This window comes from Falco punctatus, assembly GCF_963210335.1.
Source record: "Falco punctatus genome assembly, chromosome: 13".
NCBI classification, from domain to species: Eukaryota; Metazoa; Chordata; class Aves; order Falconiformes; family Falconidae; genus Falco; species Falco punctatus.
In genome coordinates, this window is record NC_137593.1 from 10,407,753 (window position 1) to 10,423,874 (window position 16,122).

General features: G+C 42.5%; 1 protein-coding gene across 8 annotated transcripts in view; it reads right to left on the reverse strand.

Moving 5' to 3' along the window:
• Positions 1–16,122, reverse strand: part of MCF2L2 (MCF.2 cell line derived transforming sequence-like 2) — a 190,519-nt gene that overhangs the window by 143,787 nt on the left and 30,610 nt on the right. The window contains exon 1 of one of the 8 annotated variants that reach the window (XM_080409109.1): positions 8,488–15,555. The exons of the other annotated variants lie outside the window; for them this stretch is intronic. The gene's annotated coding sequence lies outside the window, so the exon portion shown is untranslated. Of the gene's footprint in view, positions 1–8,487; positions 15,556–16,122 lie in introns of those variants that run through there. 8 annotated transcript variants of the gene reach the window in all.

Below are 16,122 nucleotides of genomic sequence, written 5' to 3' on the forward strand. Positions count from 1 at the left end.
GCAGTGGTTGTCTGGACCACCTCACCACATCCTCTTTCCTCCAGCCTGGATCGCCACTGCCAGAAGCAATACACATCTACCTGTAGAATTGCCCTGTACTACACAGCGTGCCACTGGCAGATGATCTTCCAGACATTACTGACATTGTTCTGAAATCTACTTGGGGAAAAATAGACCCATGTCCTTTCTCTCAACATCACCATCATGACTATATTTCACAAGGTTTCTATAACAAACAGGCCAAAGGAACCAGTGATGCACCAGGCCAGAACAGGGCTGGTCTCTTCCGCTCGAGCAACATATGGTCTTCTCTGTGCTATATTTTTTCTAGAGGCATTGAAGGAAAGCCATTCTCCAGTACTGGAACAGCCATTAGGACCTTTTCACCAGCAGGGCACTCATTTGCAATTGATTTTCAAATAGGGCAAAACCTGTGAATTTCTAGACAGAGCAACAGAAAGGCTAGAACAGTAACATGCTTTGAGTCTCTGTCTGCAGACACCTTAGACCTGAGATAATTCAGTGTTATGGTCTGTGGAAATCCATTGACATATATAGTAAAGCTAAACTCAGTACCTTATATTCAGCAAGTTATGCTCAGTTTCTCAAAGGAAAGACCACAGAACAGCTAGGGACAGAGAACCGATTTTCATTCTGTGCTTTTACAAATATAACCAGCAATTCTATTTGCTGAGCTTTGTTTCCAATAGGGCACATGGTCATTTAAGAGACTGAAGGACTGAACAGCCTCCTGATCTCCTGGCAGCTATCCTACTGACCCTAACTGACATTATTCAAGGCAGCCAAGTACCGTGCTGCAGTAATCTCACCTCTCCTCCCACAGCTTTTTCCTGTCTTTATATCAAGCATCCATAAATCCTTAATCCTTACACATCAGGATTCCCAGAGTCTGTTTTATACCCTTGTCCTTCCTATGCGCAAAACCATTGTCATGTGAACTGGCACAGCATCACCTGTTCCACGCATCTGTCACAGACAAATCAGGGAAGTCAGAGGACCCACAAACCAGTTTACAGCCTGCCACCCTGAGCTGCTGTGTTTACCTCTTCCTCTAGCACACCTGAAGTGAGTTTCATGCCAATTCATGATCTATATGGTGGCAGCACAGAGATCCCAGCCAACAGTCATGTGGCACTCCAGGTTTTGATGAGATAGAGGTAGGTGTATGTTCCCAAAGGAAACTAAAAAACAGTAACCCATTAAGTTTTCCTTTTTAACTTTTCAGTTTCCCCATGCATGCCCAGAATAGGATCCGTGGGGGAAACTACAGAGTACAAAAAGGCAAAATAAATAATGTTGAATATACAGGGTTATTTATTAGAAAGCAGAGAACACCATAAGCCTGATTTCTCTGCCAGCTGCTCAAGAACAGCACGTTAATAGCCCTGTTTACAGTCAGATAAATACTACACCCAAGGAACCAGCAAGAAAAAGGTCCTGTAATCTATGAATATAATTCTCAACAGATATGACAAGTCTCTCCAAATTTCTGGTTAAAGACTTCTGTCATCATTCAGACTCTACTTGAAGTGTTTCTGAATCACCATAATATTAATAGATCTGCCCTTTTCAAACAGGATGGCAGCAAGACGGAGGCAGAAGAGAGAAAAATGGATGTTTAGAGGTGGCTATAGCAGAATCAAAAAACAGGAAAAAAAAACCCCAACCAACCCAGAAGTGTGTGTGTGTGGGGAGGGAATCAAAAAAGTAATAAAACAGAGCTTAGATTCTCAGAACTGAGAAATCTTGGAGCATCCATTGAAGATTACACTGTTGATTTCCGCATCCAGAAGATGTAAAGATACTGTGACACCTGTGCAGACAGGTGCACCCAGGTTTTGGTGACCAGGACTGAGCTTATGCCAAACAGTTGCAAAAATGGAGGAAAGTTTTCCACAATGGATGAGACAATCATAAGGAGGCTCAACAGAAATGGAAAATGAAATAGAAAATGTGTCACCATCTCTAGCCTCTCAGAGACTTGCTCATCCCTCCAGGGTAACAAATCTGGCAGTATAATAGCTTGCTTTTGATGTTTGCCAATATGAAGGCATCATCAATATCAACTAGTCTTGAGCAAAAGCGAAATTCTCCCCCACACCTTTGTATAGCTGCTTTATTAGTTTGCCCTAAAAAATAGTTACTGGTTTCTAAATATTCTTTTTCTACCAAAAGAGTTTTGTAGTGTAAAGATAAGATAAAGTAATAGAAACAAGAACTGCAGAGTGCCAGTTAGTTCTCATCAAATCCCCTGCCTGGGCAAGACAAGGCACATGAGATTTGCTGTAAAGCCCACACTCAGCAGGAAACATTCAGATGATGAGAAGGGGGGTATAAGATACATCTGGTGACTAGGAATCACACATTTAAGTGAGTATAGCTCACACACTGACATGCTGGGAAAAGAAATTGTAGCAGAAGAAACTAGCAGGAGAAGGAGAAGAGGGAAGATACCTCATGAGCCCAAATGGCAAATCACATGGCTAAGAAATGTCAGCAGCTGAAGCCAACAGCACAGAAGGTCACATTTGTACTCTTGCATATTCCTCTAGGACAGTGCGTAAAAGGTAGTTACTCTCCAATATCGATGAATTTGTAACACCACCACAGCACAGAGCTTGCAATGTAAGTTCCTGTCCTTGGAAACACGATTGCTTGGGGATGATGAAGGAAGTTTTTAATCTTTGACTAAAAATAAAGCTTGAAAAAAGTTCTTAATGAAAGACACAGGTCTGGGTTTGTCTTAAAGCAGGGGTCCTCAAACTACGGCCCACGGGCTGGATACAGCCCCCCAGGGTCCTCAATCCGGCCCCCAGTATTTACAGAACCCCCCACCGGGGGCTGGGGGGGGGGGGGGGGGGGGAACCAAGCAGCCGCAGATGACTGCCTGCCACTTCATCCGTGCCGGCCCCCTGTTTAAAAAGTTTGAGGACCCCTGTCCTAAAGCTATGACATTTTGCCTAGCATTAGTGAACATTAATCCACCCATATCTTCCATCAGCTTTACCCCAGGAGGCTCTGTAGCCTTCCTAGTCTTTGTACTGCAAGCCACAAGTCTGCAGGAAGTGGCGTCCAGCCTCTTGGGCAGAAGCAACATCCCTTTTTCCTGTGGGACAGACAGCACAGCTGAGAAAACCCTGCTTTAAGCTGACATTGACCTAACAGCTGCATGCTTGTAGACTACCTCAGAAAAACTTATTGATGATAGACATGTTTTAATTCACTACACAGGGACCCAAAAATCAATGGGAAAGTTTTAGGAAGCTGACAAGCAGCAGGAGCTTGACAACAACTGTCTTGTTTCATTGCATCTTGCCAGTTCTGCAGAAGAGACTGGACAACACCTGGTCACTTCAGAGCAGTCCTGTCCTCTGATAAAAAGTCTACATAGCCATGCAACTAAAGATCATATCAAAACATACACCAGGCATTTCCTAGCTTCTGTGCTATTATTCTTGTGGTCTTAACGGTTTTAACTATTTTTAATTGAAGGGGCAGTTACACACAGCTTCTCAAATTTAAAAAAGAAAAAAGATTTATTGACCAATCAGTATTATGTGAAAAAATGGCAGTCCTCTACATGGGTCACCAAAGTTGAATCTTCGGACATACCATGCAGTTCTTCATTACTTTGGCTAACTGAATTTGCCAGGACAATTAAAATGTGAATAAGGATGTGATACTAGAGAAAAGAAATCCACCACAAAACCAAAACAAATAAAATAAGTCAGTTAATCTACTCCTGGTTCTCCTCTTAAACTGGCACAAATTCAATTCCTAGCAGAGACCAGATTCGCCGCAGAAGAATTAGGCCTTACAGTTTTGCTTCCCAAGGTTTTCTATCAAGGGGGAGAAAAAGAAAAGCAATTACTACAGCCATCTGTCTGACAACTCCTCCCTTCCAGACCTCTAGGGAAGGTAGCTGCAACTGTGCTGTCTAATCTATAAGGGAAAGGGAAAGCCGTTCAGTTAACGCTTCATAATTCCTCGCTCAAATGAAACATGCTTGGGCTTCCCCACACACACTTACCTATTTTACTTCTCACCAGAGCTGCACGTGTTCCTGCAGCAGGTCTGGAGCGCAGCCCTCAGGGCGCTGCCTTCCGAGCTACACCAACCACAGCTAATAAAAAGCAACAATGAATATAATCATGTTTCTTTGTCTCTTCTCTGAGCAGATTGAAACTAGTATACATGCTCATGGCAATTAATAGTTTCCAACAGTGCTGGAAACATGACCTACTGAAGCAAAAGATTGGACTGGGCCAAGCAGATTGACCCAGCAGTGCCTGCTGCTCCATGAGAGACAACCAAAGGCAGCCAGCCATGACAGGACACTGGGGGTTCTTTGGTTTTTTAGTGACTGAATGCTACAACTGCCTGACCTTCTGTTGACAAGAGGAGGGGGTTGCTTTAATCCCCGCTCTGAAGTCACTAAACTTGGGTTACAAATTTCCAGAGCAAAGTTCGTATCTTCTTAATGGCAGCCTAGTACTTAATTTACAAGAAAAGACAACAGCTGGAACTGAAAATAAATCTTCACTAAATCTCAGAGTATATTGGCCTACTTCTACTGTGTGCAAGCTCAGTCAAAAACTACCCTCACTGCATTCAAATAAAAAATGTGGATTTAGCAGAAAATCAGGTTGCTGGTGTGATGGAAAAGTCAGATAGGTTAAGCATAATGCCAGAGATTTCCTTTTAAGAGCATGAAAGGACACCAAATGTATTGTGTTCTTATTCTTAAAAAAAATAACAAAAGGCAACACACAAATCCAGAGTTTGAAAGTTGCAGAGTATCTACAATTAAAACATCATTCTGTGTCAGCTTGCCATGAACAACAATAGTTAGCTAAGAGTCTAGCAGAGCTAAGCTACGTTTCAAGAACTAAACACACTAAAGAGACAAAATTGCATGTCTTCACTGATAAGTTTTAGGCAGGCTAAAGGATTTGAAAATATTCTGTCCCATCAGAACTCCCAATACCAATGCTTAAGAAAAACATTTCCCCTCCTGAAGGCCAAAAAGAACTTCAGAGTTATTAAGTCAGAGAAAGAAGCTCTTATTTTTGGTTGTTTGGTTTTTTTTTTAAAAAAATCTGTTTATTTCCTTTCTCACCATTTGTGCCCTTTGTTTACTTTTTGAACAGTTTAGTTTATTCTTTCAGCCCAGACAGAGCAACAGAAAGATCAGTCACTGATACAAGCTGGCTGTACTACAGACTGCATTAAGAGGAACTAAAAATCCAGCAATAAACAGAAAGGAAATAAATCCCCTCCTTTCTCTTTACTCTTCTGCACATTCCCACCACATATTTTTTTTTGCTAAACCATGTTGAGTCAACTGAAAACTAAGCCAGGAAAAAACGTGGTGTACACTAATGTGGTAGAAATCTGGACAAGCAAGGTTAGGAGCAAGACTTCAACTGTCTTGAGTGATGCAATGTCAATATGCTCTGATCCCTTGAGAAGGGACCATGGTGTGGATGGAATTGCCTTGCAAGCTTTCCCAAACAATGCCCATGAAAGAAAGGTTAGAAATGCACACCTTGCTCTGAAAACCTCAAAAACCTGTGATCCTCAGTGTCTACCTGGGCAGAAGTTGACCTACTGCCTGATGTGATCTTCTACTGCACAGAAGATCTGAAGTTTTCTCCTTTTGTTATGCTAAGTTGCAATCAGTATTTCCAAAGCATTCTGTGCAGCCTAATGAAGGATGTACAGCTTTACCTGAGCTTTGCTCTGCAGGGACATGAAACATTTATTCCAATTTTAAGTCTTTCAGCAATGATTGCTCAAATTACTTTGGATCACTGCATTTTTCAGTTCATCTCATTCACTAAATTTGATGTTAACGTTTAACATAAAAATTACAGGAGTGGAGAAGTCACAGATTGAAAAGACCTGTTTAGTGGTTGTGTTCTGCCATGCTCCAGCAGCAGTTACTGACTTAAAAGTTGTTATAGGTAGGCATAGCATCCATTAGGAACCTACTGCGGCTGATTTGGACGGGGGTGAAAGGAAAGCTGTTTATATCAAAGAACTGAAATCACGTCTTCCCAACTGGAAATCCCCTCACTTTCAATTTCTTGGGTAGGTATATTGGGCCACTTCGGTCACTGGAAAATCTTATCACTCTAAAGATGTAAACCCATTAACATACACCTGTGCTTGAAGTTTACTCAACGAACAATTCAAGAGAGGCTCAGCGGCGACCTCCAAAGGAGATGTTTGAATACTGACCAAGTAACAAGGCAGGGACTACACAGACAAGCAGGCATCGAGGCAGCAGAGACACGGGAGAGTAATTCCCAGATATTTGCAGGTCAACGTTGCCACTATATAAAAGAGACATTTCTTCTAGCTTACACTCAAGATCACACCAGCCATTAGCAATCTGCAAGGACTTTTCAAGGACTTGCTTGCAGTGGCTTTCAAGTCACAGAGAGTCCAGCATGCTCCTTCACAGTGGAAGTGCAAGTGAACCACAGGTTTTTTTAATCCAAACCTGAACTTCACCCAGGCTTTACATCCAGGCATTCAGGTGCTTGCTAATTCAGCAGACCCCTCAGGCATGTGTGTAAGGCAAAGTTAAGTTTATGTGCAGCTGCACAGAAACTGGAGGACATGTACATATGCTTGGAGTACTGTTTGTTAAACGTTTAACTATGTATTCATCTAAATCTAAAATGATAGTAGATGGCCAGGAAGTTCAGATACAGAATTAAAATCTGAGTCCAGGGAATTCGGAGTCGGAAGTAGCAAAGTTGACATTTCTCAATCAGGCCTATTTATAGCTTAAAACTCAATTATCCACTTCTGTGTCAAACTGGCAAGCAGGCTGTTACCAACCCAGGCAGGATGGGTCCCTGCACTTTTATATGCAGTGCTGGTACTGCTAACATGCACCCGCTATGGTTTATTTCAACTTTCTAATCCAACTTCAAAAGATTTTGGTATAGACTTCCTTGGGTGAACAAACACATATTGCCACTTTTTCCATTTAACCACTTCTTGAAAACCAATCTTTTGATGTTCTTGTTTGGCTGGGGTTTTTTTGGTTTGTTTTTAAAGAAAGTGTCTTAAAATTGACAGGTGAAAAAAGTCTCTCTCCTACGTAAGTAAAGTAGAACAAGTGAAAATAAGCCAGTGTTTTGATTGTGACTGTTTATATGTTCTACAAAAACACATTGTGTGTACAAATTTATATCTAGAGTCACACAATGGATTTTGACAACTACTTATTGTCAGAATGTTCCATACATTTATGCACACATCTGAGAATCCTTGATTAATATCCCCATAAAAGCTAAATTGTACAAAACAAAATAAAATTCTTAAAGCATTACTCTCACGGTTTGGTTTAGGTGACTTCATATTCCATCCTGTTAGACATTTTTTATAATATTCCTGTAAAATCCTAAGATATAGATATGAAATTATTAACAAATCTTCATTATACATTATGAACTATCTATAATTAAAGCGATAAAGAAACACACTATACTCAGCAAATCATTTTTTGTTAGACAGATATTGCTTGATTTCACTGAGCATACACTGCAGTATTAGAGGGGGGATGTTATATCCTGCTTTCTATAAAACAGAAGCTTCCCTAATAAAAAGGCATTAAAGGCCAAGGTCTAATCTCAGCATCACCTTCGAGATATTAATCCAGATTTACAGCACCATGGCACAGCCCCTTGCCTAGTTCCTCAGTAGTAAAAACTTCTTCATGGTTTCTAATTTTTGCCAGAGAAAAGTTAATTCATCTTCTTCCCAAAAATCTGTGCTTCACAACAATGCTGGATTGCTAGAGCATAAATTCCTGCTCAGAGAACACAATGCAACAAAAGAAGGTTTCACATTTCCACATTGTCATCTTAAAATCCATCATGAATAACAAAAACCGCATGTGCCAAACTGCAAGGCTAAAATACATTCACTACAATACCCTGACAGTAAGCTAATCAAGAGACATGGCAGACTGTATGGCAGGCTTCGTTCCTTCCTCCCCAGAGCTTGCCAGTAGTTTTACAGCTGAAACAATTATCTTAGAAAAATTATAGCCACTGGCTCTGCTCCAAACTATTGCATCCAGCAAAATCATTTCAGAGCCTATTCACGTAATTTTTGAGTGACCACTCTGCTCCAGAGCTGAAGGTCTGTTTTCTTGCTCACTCCTGAACAGAGGCCAGCTAGCTCGAAAATATTTCCCTGGTTACTGCCATTGGAGGCAATGAGCCATAGCAGCCATCACTGTTGCCAGCAGCACTCTGAATATATATCTCAGTAAAAGGACAAATACTGCTCACAGCCAACCTCTCTGCCTGAGGAGCCCCAGCCACCCCCCCAGCTGCCTTCTCCAAGCTGTCTCCACCATCTCAGTTCAAATGCCCGTTACAAAAAGCAACAGAAACACACTGCAAGGCATGACACCTCCCCTTTAGACCCACACACACTCACAAGCATGTGCCCTCCTATGTGTCACAGGCTGGCTTCTCTGCAGTCTAGCTGTGGTAACGAGTTTGCAAGAGGCAGAGGGGAGGGATGGAGAAAGGCAGCCTTCTGTGGAAGCAGTCCTGGATCTAACCAACGGTGCACCAAAGAGCTGACGCTCTCCCGGAGGGGACTGCACAAATTGCTTAGTAACTGCTTCAGTGCAGACCACAGTAGAGACCTCTGACACACATCATACCCAGAATTTAACCCTCCCCAGCTCCCTCCCAGGCAGCATTCCACTTGGACCCTTAGCCACTTCGGAGGCGTTCACAGCTTAGCACAGAGGTACATCCTAACAAGAGACAAAACAGATTCACTTGCTCAGAAAAAGGCATGGAAAAGGCTCTCATTAAAGTAACTTCAAATAGTAGAGTATTCAAGGCCAAGGGAAACCAACAGCACTGCTCTGAATAGCTGTCTTGGAGTACTATCCCAAAGGCACACCCACACACCAAAGCATAGTACTGTTATTTAAAGACAAAGGAGAAGACTGCACAAGACCTATGAATTTGGTTGGAAACAGAACAACAGCTCTTGAACAGGAGATAATCTGTTCTTCAGGACACAAGTTTGCACAGTGCACAAAAGGAGTACACATGTACTTTCACATTGGCATGCCACTGGTAACAGGGCACCTATAGCTGTCTGAAGCAATACTGGGTCACCACTTCAGCATTAGGTTTATTGATAAAATTGTCCCTTTAATACCACAAACCCTAGTAGCTCAGTAACTTTAGATACAAGCCATTCTTTACCTAGGGTACACTCAGGGCAGCTGTTCTCTACTAGATATGATGTAGCAGTAACATAGTGCTTCTTCTCCATGTCCTGCCATCAGTCAGGCTCAAAAAAGACAAGGGTAATTAATTTTATAGATAGGGAAACTGAGGCATGGGGAGAGGTATTCAGGTCACCAGCCAGCCTCAGTTGCCCCCTGCCTGTAAAATGAGGAGCCCAAAGTTGTCATACAGACAGGCTATTGGAGTGGATCTGTCTTAGGGATAACACACAACCAGTGTTTCCATCCTTCCCCTATCAGCCAACCAACACAAACTGTCACAGTGTTTATAGTACAGCATGAGAAAACTAACAGAATTTTATATGTAGTTACAGATAAATGCCAAATCAAAATAGAGCATCACCATGCTAGGTATGAGATAAGTATGAAACCTTAAGACACCTGTAGGGTTACAGACAGGTACTACTAGGGGGATAAAGGTGGACTACAAGAGCAGCAAGATGCACAGTATGTTTTTACATTGCATTTTCTTTCCCCAGCCTCTCTTAAACTGCATGCTAACCACATGAATTTACCAGCTGTAGTGAGTGTGTAATGTTACTCTCTGCTGCCCGTACTGATATAAACTTTCACATATAACCAATTTACAATCAAAATCTGTCTCACACTGCAGATGTGTTTTGCTCTCAGGGGGGGATGCTGTGGGTGGAAGATTCACCTCCACCTCTGTTTGCGCAGTTAAACAGCCTCGTTACGCACCGAGACCCAGCTCATCTCCTGTGGGAGCCCCAGCTCACAGCAGAGTTCCCCAGCCAAGGTCAGTGTAGTGCACTGCCCTCTCCGGGCAGCATTCACAACCTGCCTGCGGAGACTCATCCACTCTAGCAGCAGAGGTGGAAGAAGCTCCAAAGCGTTATGGACAAGTGTCACATCAGCATAAGCAGTTGATAAATGCACCAGATTACACTCTGAAAAAGTAATTTTAATCCTCTGTGTAGAGATGCTGTACAAGTAGCAGATCCAGCTGTGGAGTTAGAAGACTAAACACTACCCTGCAAGTGAACGTAGATCACTAACTTTATGCTGGGTTCCCGAGATAGAGAGAGGAATGAACTCACCATAGAAGAGGCACCAAGAAATTCCTCTCAGTCCACTACATGCTCAAAGGAAAGCTTATCAGGCAGCACTTCCAGTTTCATAAACTAGATTTACAAGTTTTAGACCTTTTTCATTTGCATGATTAGCAAAGGTAATTTCAGTGTGCATCTGTAAAATGTCTTTGCCAAGCTGAAAAGGCTTAATTGTGCCCCTCTCAGTAGAACAATACTTGTACTAGTCAAATATTACCCCATCAGCATACAGCATAATGAATAGACTAATACTGAAGTTTCAGATTTCATTACTGGTAAGCATCTGCAGTACATATGGAAGTTTACTTAAAAAAAATAAACCCCCCTGATCTTCAGCTGCTATAACACACCCCAGTTCCGTTGAAATAACTTGCACCACTCAAGCATCTGCCCCCACAGGTTCGTGTGTTCACACCTATGGGTATGGGTCCCAACAGACAACAAGGAATGGCTCATACCCAAGTGCCTGTAACCCAGAGATCTTCCTCCCAGATTCTTCCACTGCAGGACCAGGGGGGGCCGCTAGGTTCATTGTGTTTGACTTGTTGAACACACAAGAAGTTCACAGAAATTGGATTAAACTAGCATTTAGCTCTTTAATCTTATGTTAAAGACTCCAGGCAACTGCAAATCCACTGTTTCCCCTACAGCTGGCCTAACACAAAGAAATTGGCTTCAGTTTCAAAGCTCTCACTTTAATTTCCATCTTATTGTGGTTTTGACTTAAAAAATTGTTAGTTGCCCCCAATTTCATCCTTTCTCTGGCAGATCTCCCTTCTTGAGTCTAGTGGCAAAGGAAAAAAAATGGAACAAAGTATCCCATTCCTTTACATCTCACCTCAGCTTTTCCCCAATGCTAGCAGAGGATGACCTTACTAGTTAACAGTATCCTCGTTTCATAATCAGATCTTTAGTCATGTAGACCCTGGCTCCTCAGAGGCCCCTACAGCAGCACACTGTATCAAGGTGGTGACTCAAGAGTTTAGACAAATTGCCTGAATTCAGCAATGCCCAATTTAATGACTCACAGGAAAAGGTTCTGCATATGAATAAAGTGATGTCTCTGTGGAGAACAGAGTTGCTGACACATCCTGGCTTAGAAAGAGGGGGGGGGGGGGGGGGGGGGAAGTGTTTGGTCAATAATTCTTGTCTGTTGTAAAAGCCTGGATGACTTTTATGCTTGCCCTTGAGAAATGGAATGAACTAATAGTATCAGAAATCTGTGCAACAAGACATTTGGCATAGCCCAAGTATTCATATAGGAGACTGGGCTGCTACAAACAAGCTTTAGTTATCATTCTTTTATACTTCAGCATGAGTAATTCTGCTAGATAACATCCAGGTGGTGAAGGAGGAGAGTCCATGACTCGGAAACCTCACTGGGCAGGCTAATCCACAGCAGGACTCAGATAAGGAAGCAGCACAATTTGTACACAACATACTAGCACAGCAGAATTGGATCTTTAAGTGGGGCTTAAAGCAGCAGAACTGGCTGAAATTGGACAATAAGCTCTGTGAGCATAACCAGGAAGAGCTCTGCACAGATCCTCTCCAACCTCCCTGTACATTCCACTGAAATCTTCTCCCCAGTTTACACTGCAATTTAGGCAATACAAAAAAAGCAAACTGAGCTATTATCTTGTGGTAATAAGTCCCACAAGTTAACAAAACATTACCAATTACAGCAATCTGTCTATCTGTGTTTAATGCTTTTCCATTTCACCAAGTTGTTTCTTATTCTTTTGTCGTGGGAGGAAGGGAAAAACAAAAATACCCAGAAGGCCTCTGCTATAACTTGCCCTCTGAGAATTTGTTCTCTTGATCTTCTCAGTACTACTTATCTCTCAAAACTAATTTTAAATGGAAATCAAGCTATGCTTTCCCTATTTTCATCACCATTTTCTAGACTTTTCTGATTAGGTCAACAGGGTTTAGTATAGCTCAATAGCAGCAGACCAGGCTGCATATCAATGGGAACAGGTGAAAAGAGACAGAAGCATCTAAGATAAGGATCTTTTCTTAGAAAAACCTCTATGGAAAACAGTATATCTTATTTTAGCTATTTTCTTTGCAGTGAGAGCCAGATTAAAGTTATCCCAGGTTCCCTAGGTAGCATTTTACATTAAAGAGAATAGGTATTGAATGCAAATACAAGAAAAATTGAGCTATGCACAAGGAGGCACTGTGACTGAGTCTCAAGGGGTTTAGAAATACCTTCTACTTACACTGAGGATTTCAGTCTTTCATGCAACAGTCACTTTCCCCAGTAACCAGCACCTTTATGGTAAGGTCAGCATTTCTCATTTATTTCAGTATTGAAGGTGGAGAAGCTCCAAGAAGTCCAATAAATTCCAACCTGAACTCATTCAGCTGGGATTTCCTTCCCAAGATAACACTATAAATCCTTAACTGCTCTAAAACCATTTCCAATACTTAGTCCCTTCTTCTCCCTGAACAGATAGATCTGAAAAACTGCTTTTCTTTTCCAGCAGTAAGAGAGACACAGCAGCAGAACTGAGAACAAGCAGCCATGATTACTGGGCAGACCGAACTGCGGCATGCCTCTGTCCTACGGAAGAACAAAATCAGTACTCTGTCAGTACAAGAGGCATGTCCCCATTTTACTGGCAAGGAGAGTCTTGCCTGGTTTTGCAGCAACAGCAAAATCCTGAAGAGCCTCAGCAATGAGCTGCATTCTCCTTAGTATCTGCAGATTCATTACCCTGCTTTATGCAGCCACCAGCCTTGAGCACAGATGAAAAACACACATTTATTCATTTTAAAATATATAATCTGCATGCAGCCTCAAGCTCCACAGCACGCAAAAATACAGTCTAACCAGCCAATGCTCATCCATCCATGTAAAGCCCCAGTAGATGTGTGGTCCCACTGGAGGACACGAGCATCACAACATGGCAGACTAATTAAAAGCATCTGGGGACAGAGGGGGCCAGTTCAGCAGGCAGTGTCCTCAAGCATAAAAGATTTTAACCAGCAATTGGGTAACATGAATAGTCATGTCAGTGCTGAAAAGGTACATGAGCCACTGTACAAAAACCGATGCATTTCATGACAAGAGGCTAAGCTTTGCTTTCAGCTTCAGTGTCTCTTTTGTGAGGAACTGAAAGGGCTACTACAAGAAGGATCAAATCTGGACTGGAGTCCCTGCCACATTTCTTGCCTGGCTTTCTGGGGGCTCTTTCCCCTCATATGTCAGTTATAGCACCTTGGAGCTGCAGCTCCCAGGGAGAGTCTCAAGGTCATATACTAGTACTCAAAATAGCACCATTTGTACATTAGACCACAGAGGGGACTTCAGCACCCATAGGCCAGCTCATACAGCAAGGTCCTTCCTCTGGCTGTTACAGGGAACCAGGGCTGTGGAGCTCTGAGCAGTCATCACATGGCCATAGCATAGGGAAACCATCCTTCAAACTGGCCCCCCACAGCAGCACTTCCTTTCCATAAGCATTCACTATTTTCACCTCTTTACATGAACAAAAAGCTACAACCACACTTTCAAACACTCACCAAAACAAATAACATTGATTCCAAGGAAGCTTTGAACTTGCATGATCCAGGAGCTGGATTAGCTTGGCACAGCATTGTTTGCTATGGGGTACTGCTGATGGCAGGTAGGTTACCTGCGGGTCACTGCAGGCCTGACCACAACCACATGGTCTCTATTGCTGCTGTAGTTACCTGGGTGCCTTCCATCTCTTCTCATTACAATATTTAGTACAAGAGATAAAATTGCCACAGAATATTCGCAGGGCTCCATAGATGTGGCCTGTATGTGCAAAATGCTTCATACTTTGGAGCGCCTGAAGTACTGAGTAAGCACTAGCCAATTAGTCCTCAACAATGCTCCAGTTAGGTCTTTACATTGCACAAAGCATACCCCTAAGTGAGAGTCAAGTCAGAACGTGCCACAGAGATCCTGCATTGGCCACTATGTTTAGACAGAGCCAGCCTGAGAAAGAGGCACACATCCACCCCTGGAGCTTGTCAATGAATTTTTGCTAGTAACAAAGGACTAGCAAGATGGGGCAGATAAAGGTCAAGTCCTCCAGGACAGACCATTTTTCTTTCCCTGTGTTTATGCAACACCTAATGCAAAGGGAAACTTGTCTAAGCTTCAAAGGATAGTCATAGCTACATCACCAGGATCCAATATTTATGGAGGCAGGTAATTCCCACTTCTTCCACCTCACAGATCAGAAAATTATGGCCAAAACAACGCAAGAGATGAGTACAGAGTCAGTCCAAAGCAGGAGAAAAGAACCCAGGCAGTGGTGGTGGTATAAATTCCCGTGCCACCTTGCCAGCTCCTTAGCCCCCTTCTAACATCATCACCGCATGCAGAGCTGTCACTGGTGTATTCTCACAGAGCACAGCTCTGATGCACGCAAGCTGAAGGAACTTGACCCCAACAATAACCTAACTTCTGCCCCTCCTGCAGCCTCATTTGCCAAATTTAAAACACACACAGCAAAGATGCTTTCTGCCTTACAAAATGGCAACAGGCTCAGACCGATTTGACACACTGTTCTCTAGCAGAAATTTTTTTCCAAAGGATTTCCACCCATAATACTATGCCAGGTCATCTCTCAACAGGAGAAGCAGGGACAGAGTTTCCCTGGGAACAGTAACCATGGCAAAGCTCTTCCTAGTGTCTTCCCTTCCCTACCTACAGGAAGAAAAAGAACAGCAGATGCCTGAGCTCTGCCTCCAGCAGGCCCACAGGCCCCCAAAGCCGTAAGCAACCTGGAAGCACCTGATCAAAGAGTCAGGAAGGAACTTCAATTAATTCTGTTCTCTCTTGTACTCAGATACCAGATATTTCTGCCATGCTACACAACTCTGAATGCCTCGTTACAAAGACTGGAACTGGAAACATTAGAGTTACTGAAAGGTCAGCCAAATACAACACCACATAGGTAGGCACTGAGCCCAAAAATCAGCACGGGTAGATGGCCAACAGAAGCAGAGGTACAATGGACTGGCTTTGCAGTTTTCAAACTGTGGCATTGTGCATTAGAGCCCTATTAAAGAAAGCATCTGCAAATCCCAATTTGTAAGCAGTAGCTGCCAGCAGATGACCTGCTTCTGGTCCACCTCTTTTCTGCAGAATATTCTCGATTTACCAGATTGAAATGCAACTCTCTTTGCTGAAGAGCCAATTAAATCATAATAAAACCTGAAAGTACAATCACATTGCATGCTTTCAGGGATCTTTTTGTCACATACTAGTGAACATGTTATAAAGTTCTGGATTTGAGGTTTGCTAAGTATTTATTCAAGTTAACAGAGCAAATAAAAAACCAAAGGGTTCCTTGATTAATCTTTCTCTCAAATGACACAGAAAAAGTGTTCTATGATTCAGCAATCTTGCTGTGTGACTGAACAGTCAACAGCCTAGATTTCAACTACCACCACTCCACTTCAGAGTTAACATGCAGTTAGCACAAATTGCCAGGACACCAGCAACCCACTCAGAGTAGAATACTGCCCTGTACCCAGACTGACCCATGCAGAGCACAAAAAGCTTGATAGTCCAAGTTTGTCACGAGTAAAGTGAAACCAAAATCTTTACAGTGAAAAAGTTATCAACCTTCTACATCATAATTTAGGAGCACAGGTTGACAGAGTCAGCTGGGTCATGAAACCCACTGCCCCAACTCCTTACACTCATTTCAAAAAAGTATTTTACATTCACATCAAATACCT